Genomic DNA, 9,108 nt, shown 5'->3' with positions numbered 1-9,108 from the left:
ACTGTCTGAGAAAGCAAACACAGAAGCAAGAACAAACCAGCTGAGAAGCAAATTTATTTACAAAGTCTAAGAAATAGTCACTGATGTTTTTTTTGTAGCTCTTTTTGAAGGTTGCCCCTTTAAACAACCATTTCCTCTCACTAAACACACCTGGAATCAGTTTAAGGCCCTGATCCTGCAGATTTCAATGAGACTCCACACTGGTCAAAAGATCTTCCTGGGCAGATTCATTTGCAGTATTAGGGCATAAGAGATGTGCACACAAGTCTGCTACTTTGGAGTCAACACTTTTGGCTCTTTGCTGAAATAAGTTACCCAGCAAACATCATAACCACTCTAATTTCTACAACTGTGAGCATTTTTCATCTGAGTCACTTGTTGATAATCTTTGGGTTTTGTTTTGTTGGAAGAGACAAAATTAGAGAAAATAGGAATTCCTTGATAAGAAGCTGAACAAAATCACATTGCAATAACAAATGGGAAGAAGTAGAAACACATCAATTGTGCTTTTTGGTTAATAAGGCTTTAGAAGGAGGAAATTGTTGGTATTTGACTATATTAGAACATAAATTATATCAGACCTTGGATTATTTTCTCTGTGATAACTGGATGGATTTCACACTTTCAGTGAAAACAGTTTTCAAAGGTGAAAAATCACATTACTTATGCAAACTCTTGAGCTAAGCTAAGGACTTTTGAAAGAGTCTTCACAACCTTTCACTTGAGCAAAGACCTCTACAATTGATTTTATATTGTTATTGAAGAATAAGAAATGTTTCCTTTGAAGTCACTTATCAAACAATAAGCCATTAGCTTGTTTTCCTTGTGGAGGGGAAGAGGCCAAATAAATTACTTTTATTGTAGGTCAAATGTCAGAAGTACTCAGTGGTTTGGATACAATTGTTAAGTGGTTCAGTGGATCTATAGTACTGTACTTTCCATTGCTGATGGTTTTTGAAATCTTGCCTCACCAGAGTGCATTTATACAACTCAATTACTTATGCATTTCTACAATTAATCTTTTTTATTCCTACATAGGAAAAGCTCTTCACTATAGCATCAGAGGGCAGAATGGGACTTTTTTTTTAAATCTCTTTAATGGGATCCCCCACTTCTCAAGAGATACAAAAAGAATATTTCACTATGAAATCAGAACAGCCACAATATTTTTGGACTATCAGACACACTAAAGTAATATCTGTTGTACCTAATACAAAAAATAACATCACTCAAGGGAAACTAGGAGTTCTTTCCCCAGCTCTGACCATATTATTACCAGAAAGATATTAGCAAATTGGAGAGAGTTCAGAGAAGATTAACTAAATAGTGAGGAAGATGTAGAGATTGACTTATCATAAAATAAAGTATAGTATAGCTAGAAACCTGTTCTCCCTTAGTTTTTGTTACATTGTATCCTAGTCTTTCAGTTGTGCAAATTTGAGTATCCTCCAACACAGTGTTGCCTGCTTACCAAATCCTTTTTTTTTTTCTGTACTAGGTTAACATTTCAGAAGTGATGGCAAAGTTGCTGCCACTTCATTGTCAAGTGGGCCTTGGTGGTGTGCCAATATAACCAATGCTATATTTCCATGGTAAGAGATCAAAATAGGATGTACTGAACTAAATGCTAACTTTCTGAGTACATAAGAAGAGAAGGTTTCTAGTGTTCCATGCCAGTTACATAGATGGTATGATAGTGACGGGAAATAAATTCTAGATCTTAAAGTGTTTATCGATTAGTTGTTTCCAAGAGCATAAGTGGAGTCTATTTCAAGCAGACAGCAGGATCTAGTTCAGATTAGGCTTTTCCTTATTTCTAGCAAAGTGACAGACTGGGGAAGTCTGACACGATAGTGCAGGCTGTATTGGCTAGCAGCTTAAAGGGTATTTTAATGTGAATTTTAGTGCCATTTGGAAATGTTTCTTGTGAAGTTCTTTGTTGTTCCTTACTCATATTTTCTGATTTGAAAGTACAGAAGTATTTAATTTGATTTTTACAGCAGTGATTATACAAACTCATGTCTTGACATAAAAGCTTTCTCTTTCATCCCTCTATGTAGTTTTGGCCATCGGCAGGACATATCTTCAGAAGCAGAGGCTTCACCTGAAAGCCTTTAAGGAAATCTATGCTATGGCATCTGATTCCCTTCTCCATTTCACCAGTGTAACTCCATGTCAGTCAGGTTACACCAGTAGTGGAGAATCAGGTTGAAGGTTCTATCATTTTATTCATATCTCAGTAACATTCTTGGAAATATTCATGTTAAACAAACTCATCACTGGAGTCTCCAATATAATATTTGCTTCCACTAGAGTCAGCCCAGTGACTAACTTTTCCTTAAATCTAGGATTTTTGTGCTATATCAAAAATTCTGTAAAATATTTTATAGTGATATGGATAATATAAGAATAATACTTTTGGTATTTTAGAAAATAATGGGATAGCTTTTGGAATCAAGAGTGAGAAGAGAAATATGAATGTAAAGATATGAGCAACCATAAACAACCAAGGGCAAAGTTATACAGTAACTTACAACTATATTAGGCTCAATTATACTTTCAAATCATTGTCTGGCTTGGTTCTAGCTAACACATTTTCATGCACCCATAGTGTTGCATCCATATCAACCATATCTCACAGCCATGCCTATTATGGGCAACCATTGTAGTAACCTAGTAGCTAGCCTCCAGGGAAGGAGGGTATTGTGGAAAATTTGGTCCCATCTTGAAATGTTTCTCTGTACTTATGTTTTCTGATTTGAAAGCACAGAAGTGCATTCAGGGAGATTTTATATTCAAACACAGTTTGCAACACACAGCTCTACCCGTGAAAATGCAAATTACTCTTCATGGACAAGGAAAAATTTGAGAGTTTAGCCTTAACTCGAGAAGACCACCCATCGTTGTGCTTCAAAGGAGCATTAGAAGTACGGCAAAAGAAATAAATAATTTCTTTGGCAATGTTTTCAACAGCTCATTTGCTTGAGCTGGAGTATGGAGTCTGACACAGCACAAATTACAGGCAAACTGAAGGAGGAGCATTAATAGGAGGAAGCATCAGTGACTGTCAAACACCTTCCTGGAAAATATTCACCATAGTGTATGATAGTACATTTGTAGCCAAGGCCTTCTGTTACAAACTCTGCAGCAAACTGGACTGAAAGTCTCCTGCAAGTTTCTGAGGCATTGTGGCAAATTCTTTCTGATTTCTGTGGCATTTTGGTTCAACAGACTGAAAATGTTTTGGCAAAGTTCCAGATAAATTCAATGATGGAAGTTTTATTAAGTTCAATATGAAAATGGGTATTACAATCAGTAAAGTATTACTTGTGCTATTCATTTTGATATTAAATTCCATTTATTTGCTTTGACCCTACTGTTCAAATGCTTTCTTGAATTAGAGCCTTAATATCTTACTTTCATTCCTATAGTAAAACTAATAATTTCTGGTAACCCCATCATGATATTCATTCAGTTATTCTTCAACACCGAGATAATCTTTATTCATCTTTTGATGGGTAGAAAAGCATTTCATAACTGAAGTAGTAAAATAAGTAAATTTTAAAAAAATCTTTACTAATGTGAGGTTTAGCCCAAAGCCTAGGTATTGTCAAGGGAATCTGGATGTTTTGGCAACTGGGAAAGGGACGGATGGTGATTTTTGGCACCCAGAAAAATGTGGGTTTGCAAATGTAAAATAAGCACATGAGCTGGATGTTTCTGCTAATATATTCAGCAGCAAAATATTTAATAATGCTGACATTTTATTTATGATCCTTAGGGTTTTTAGTTAACACCACAGTAAGAAGAATGGGAGCAACTTACACCTCAGAGCCATTATTTCAGGCTGTCTGCAGACTTAGGCAACACTGCTGCATTGGTTCATATTTGAAAAGTGTTATTTTTAAAATGGAAGCTTAGATTCTGGATTACAATTCTGTGGCATTATATAGATTGTGCTGTGATGGAACTCTCAAAGCCCTGTTTATAGCTAAGCCCCGAGCCATTGTAGTGAGATTGTCCTGGAAGTGTTTAAACTGATTATCTTTACATACTACCCTGTAACTATGTGGACTGAAACACTGCCATAGGCCTAGAGGAAAGAGATTCCACCTACTTATCTTGTTGCGTACATTGGAAGAGTGGATATAAAAAGTTTTTCTTATTGTGACCACTCAGGACTGGAGAAAGATCAAACCAAACTCTTCCCTCCATTACATCTCCAAGATGAGCCTATCTGTGAGCAGTAATAGGTTTAATACACTGATTTATTATTAAAAGTAGGGCTAGTAGCAACATTGATAGTTAAGTTTGCCAGACACTTTCCATTATAAGACCCTTTTCTCAGTTGTGTACAATTTTTTTTCCAAACTTTAACCTTGGGTTGAGATTTTTCCATACCACATGTCTTCCTCAGGCTGAATGATTTTGGAAATTTCCACCTAAAATGAATGGTTCAGCTGTTTTTCTGAATGAGATTAGGGAAAAATATTGTTTTGCCCATGTTAAAAATATTCTTACCACCATTTTGTTGAGATGCTTCAATGCCTTTACGCCTTGGAGAAGTGACTTGAAATTGGTGGGGGGTAGCCCTTGTGTCAGGGATGTGCCTTTCTGTTCCTGTGAAAATCTGGCCAAATTTGGCTTTATGATAGGCAGTATAATTTATCATTTGCGATAGGTAGAAGAGCAAGTGCAGTCTTGGCAGGTACTCACTCAGGCAGCAGCTGCTTTTGTAACCTCCATGGGGAGACTCCATAGAAAAGTTAGTACAGCCCACACTGTGTTACCTCTTCCTGTAATTATCAGTGAGGTTGGACAGGGAGAATCCATATCTCCTTTGAACCTGATCCCAGCTCACCAACTCCTCTTCCTGGTGTACCCAGTCTCTACCCTTACTAATGTGCAAACTATGGATCACATGGAGTGCCCTCCTCAGCATTGAGGGTCAGCAGAACTTGGTGATACAGAAGTGGCTGGGTCTCCCTTTCTCAAAGAGGGAGTAAGAGCCAAACAGGGAGGTTCCCAAGGACAGACCTAGTGGGTGGGTGGGGGGGGATGATCTGGCCCTTTACTTTAAGCTTGATATTTCTTTTAAATGGGGCACCATGCATTTTAAAATCTTGTGAATATCCAAAAAGGAGCTAAGAGTAAAAGTCCGTTCTGGTACTAAATCTGCCTCTGAATCCCCCTGCTAGTGGTTTTATAACCATTTTCTTATTTTCTAAAGTATTTTTCTTTCTTCTGAAACACCTACGCAAACAGCAACTGCCATGAGCACGCAGGAGCAGGGTGTTAGCTCAGCCCAGGGTCTCCAGAGGCAGAATTTTGAGGACACATGGCCCAAGCAATAATGCAGCCCCCCATATCACAGATGCCCTGATGCTGAACTCTGAGCTCTTTTGTGGGTTTGGAGAATGATTTCCGGAAGTGGGGAAAAATGGGGGGAACAGTATTGTGAGTTAGGTAATAGACAAACCTCCATGACACTTTCACAGTCTCTGACCTCAAAGTGTATGCTTTATAACTCATCAATGGATTTTCTGCCCTTTTGCATCTGATATCTGCAGGGATCAACTCCTGCCTTCCCTGGACATTAGGCAGAGTGAGAGAACCCTGGTGGCTTACCCATTTTACCAAGAGGGGATCTTGTATGGAGAAAAAGGACTCACTGGCTGATGGAACTGTCGGGGTAGCTCATTTTTTATAAAGGAATTAGTAATGCTCAGCAGAGGGGTTGTTAGGGAAGAAAAAAAATGACTAAAATAGTCATTGAGGCCCAGGGTCAGTTTTTCTTGTTGGGGAAGATGAGCAATGTTTAGGAAGGTTGCAGTGTGTGTGTGTGTGTGTGTGTGTGTGTGTGTGTGTGTGTGTGTGTGTGTGTGTGATTTTTTAAAAATAATTATTGGACAAATGTTTAATTGCATTGGGACCATCGTGTTGTGCAGAAAGCAAATCTATGTAACCATCGAACCGTAGCACTCTTACACTCGCCCTCCTATCCCACTTCTTTCCTGGTTATTACAATCCATTTCCTGTACCTCATACTAGTAACTAATACTAAAGCAACTGCAACTAGAGTATCAGCCATGTGCACACACACTGGCTTCCTGGGGCCTCCTCCAATCACTTTTCTCTTGCAACTTATGCTCCTCCCCCAAGTTCTGTGGAGGTGGCTACATGCTCACTTGCACCTGGATCTTGCAAACACTAACAGCACATGCTTAATTGTACATACAGGCTGTCCCACTGCATGTGTGTGCAGGATCAAGGCCTTGCTTTGTCTTTCCTAATTAGACTGTTAGCTATTTAGAGCAAGAACAATGGTTACCTACATCCAGGGGTGAGCTGGAGCCAGTTCGCAAGAACCGGTTGTTAAATTTAGAAGTGGTTTTAGAACCGCTTGTTAACTGGCTTCCCTGCGAGGGAAGCTTTGATGGGCTCCAGCCGGAAGGCATGTAATTCCTCCTCCAGGCCACCAGGGGGCGCTGCGCTGCATTGCAGGAGCCATGTGGGCTGCCTCCTGTCCCTGTTGCTGTTGCTGGTCTTTGGATCTCTGACCCTGGGGCTCCTCCTGCTGCCTGGTGGGTTCACGGCTGCGTCCTGCTGCTCGGGCTGCTCCCAGCCACTCTGCCCTTGTGAGTACCTGCACCCCCTGCCCACAGCCAGCCCCTGCCCAGAGCCCTGCCCGCAGCCAGCCCGTATCACACTCCCTGCCTCCAGCTAGCCCTGCCCCACGCCCCTGTCTACAGCCAGCCCCACGTCCACTGGAGCTCTGCAGCTCTCAGGGCAGTAACCCTGCACACCTGCTTCAATTAGGCGGGGGGGGGCAGGGAGCAGTTGGGACCCACACATGTGCACACCCTAGGGTGACCAGATAGCAAGTGTGAAAAATCGGGACAGGGGGTGAGGGGTAATAGGAGCCTATATAAGAAAAATACCCCAAAATTGAGACCATCCCTATAAAATTGGGACATCTGGTCACCCTAGCACACCCCCAGGGAGTGGTTCAGGCCCATCTTTTTAAAAAAGAACTTTAGGTAGGGTTAAAATACATCTGTACTTTCCTGGAGATGTCAGGCTTTTCGGTTCTTAAATCCCTGTCTCGGAATTCTCCCGGGGAAATACGGACGTATGGTAACGCTAGTGGTACAAAAATTACACACTGTGGCACATCCCTTCAATCAGAACTGTTTACAGGGAACCGGTTGTAAAGATTTTAGCAGCTCATCACTGTTCCCTACCCTTAGGAACTCTAACCCTACGGCGGGAAGCCCTACCCATGGGAACCCTAACCCTAGCTCCAAGAGCCCTACCGATTGGAACCCTAACCCTATCTTCAAGTGCTCTACACATAGGAACCCTAACTTTATGGTGTGGCGCCCTTCCCATAGGAACCCTAACCCTAGTTCCAAGTGCCCTAACCATAGGAACCCTAACCCTAGCTCCAAGTGCCCTACCCTTAGGAACCCTAACCCTAGGATGGGAAGCCCTACCAATGGGAACCCTAACCCTAACTGAACATGCCCTAGCCTTAGGAACCCTAACCATATGGCGGGAAGCCCTACCCATAGGAATCCTATCCCTAGCTGCAAGTGCCCTACCCACAGGAACCCTAAGCCTAGCTCCAAATGCCCTACCCATAGTAACCCTAACCCTAGGGCAGAGTGCCTTACCCATAGTAACCCTAACCCTAGCTCTAAGTGCCCTACCCTTAGCAACCCTAACCCTAGCTCCAAGTGTCCTACCCTAGGAATCCTAACCCTATGGCGGAAAGCCCTACTCATAGGAACCCTGAGCCTAGCTCAAAGTAACCTGCCCTTAGGAACCCTAACCTTATGGCGGGAAGCCATACCCATAGGAATCCTAACTCTAGCTCCAAGTGCCTTACCCTTAGGAACCCTAACCCTAGGGCGGGAAGCCCTACCCAGGGGAACCCTAACCCTAGCTCCAAGTGCCTTACCCTTAGGAACCCTAACCCTATGGCGGGAAGCCCTACCCATGGGAACCCTAACCCTAGCTCCAAGTGCCTTACCCTTAGGAATCCTAACCCTACAGCGGGAAGCCCTACCCATGGGAACCCTAACCCTAGCTCCAAGTGCCCTACCCTTAGGAACCCTAACTCTATGGCGGGAAGCCCTACCCATAGGAACCCTAACCCCAGCTCTAAGTGCCCTACCCATAGTAACCCTAACCCCAACTCTAAGTGCCCTACCCTTAGGAACCCTAACCCTAGCTCCAAGTGCCCTACCCTAGGAATCCTAACCATTGCTTCAAGTGCCCTACCTATAGGAACCCTAACCCTAGGGCAGAGCGCCCTACCCATAGGAACCCTAAGCCTAGCTCCAAATGCCCTACCCATAGGAACCCTAACCCTAGGGCGGGGTCCTGTACCCATAGGAACCCTAATTTAGCTCTAAGTGCTGTACCTGGGATGAGCTTGAACCGTTCGCTCCCGTTCGCATGAACCGGTTGTTAAATTTAGAAGTGGTTTGAGAACCGCTTGTTAACTGGCTTCCCTGCGAGGGAAGCTTTGATGGTCTCCGGCTGGGAAGCGTGTAATTCCTCCTCCTGGCTGCTGGGGGTGCTGCGCTGCATTGCAGGAGCCATGTGGGCTGCCTCCTGGCCCTGTTGCTGGTCTTTGGATCTCTGGCCCTGGGGCTCCTCCTGCTGCCTGGTGGGTTCCCGGCTGCGTCCTGCTGCTCGGGCTGCTCCCAGCCACTCTACACGTGTGAGTACCTGCACCCCCTGCCCACAGCCAGCCCCTGCCCAAACCCCAGCCCGCAGCCACCCCCTGCCCAGAGCCCTGCCCGCAGCCAGCCCGTTTCACACTCCCTGCCTCCAGCTAGCCCTGCCCCATGCCCCTGTCTACAGCCAGCCCCATTTCCACTGGTGCCCTGCAGTTCTCAGGGCAGTAACCCTGCACAAGTGCTTCAATTAGGGGGGGAAGGGAAGAGCTGGGACCCACACATGTGCACACCCTAGGGTGACCAGATAGCAAGTGTGAAAAATTGGGACAGGGGGTGAGGGGTAACAGGAACCTATATAAGAAAAAGACCCCAAAATTGAGACCATCCCTATAAAATTGGGACATCTGGTCACCCTAGC

The 9,108-nt window shown here is 43.7% G+C and overlaps 1 long non-coding RNA gene across 1 annotated transcript; it reads left to right on the top strand.

The window, feature by feature from the left end:
* The first annotated feature begins 213 nt into the window (after positions 1–213).
* On the top strand, positions 214–3,007 carry LOC120396801. Its single transcript, XR_005593396.1, has 3 exons — positions 214–351; positions 1,499–1,592; positions 2,820–3,007. It is a non-coding gene; the product is annotated as an uncharacterized LOC120396801 (long non-coding RNA).
* Positions 3,008–9,108: the final 6,101 nt, after the last annotated feature.

This window comes from Mauremys reevesii, linkage group 2, assembly GCF_016161935.1.
Source record: "Mauremys reevesii isolate NIE-2019 linkage group 2, ASM1616193v1, whole genome shotgun sequence".
Lineage (NCBI taxonomy): Eukaryota > Metazoa > Chordata > Testudines > Geoemydidae > Mauremys > Mauremys reevesii.
This window is presented reverse-complemented; position numbering and strand designations above follow the sequence as displayed.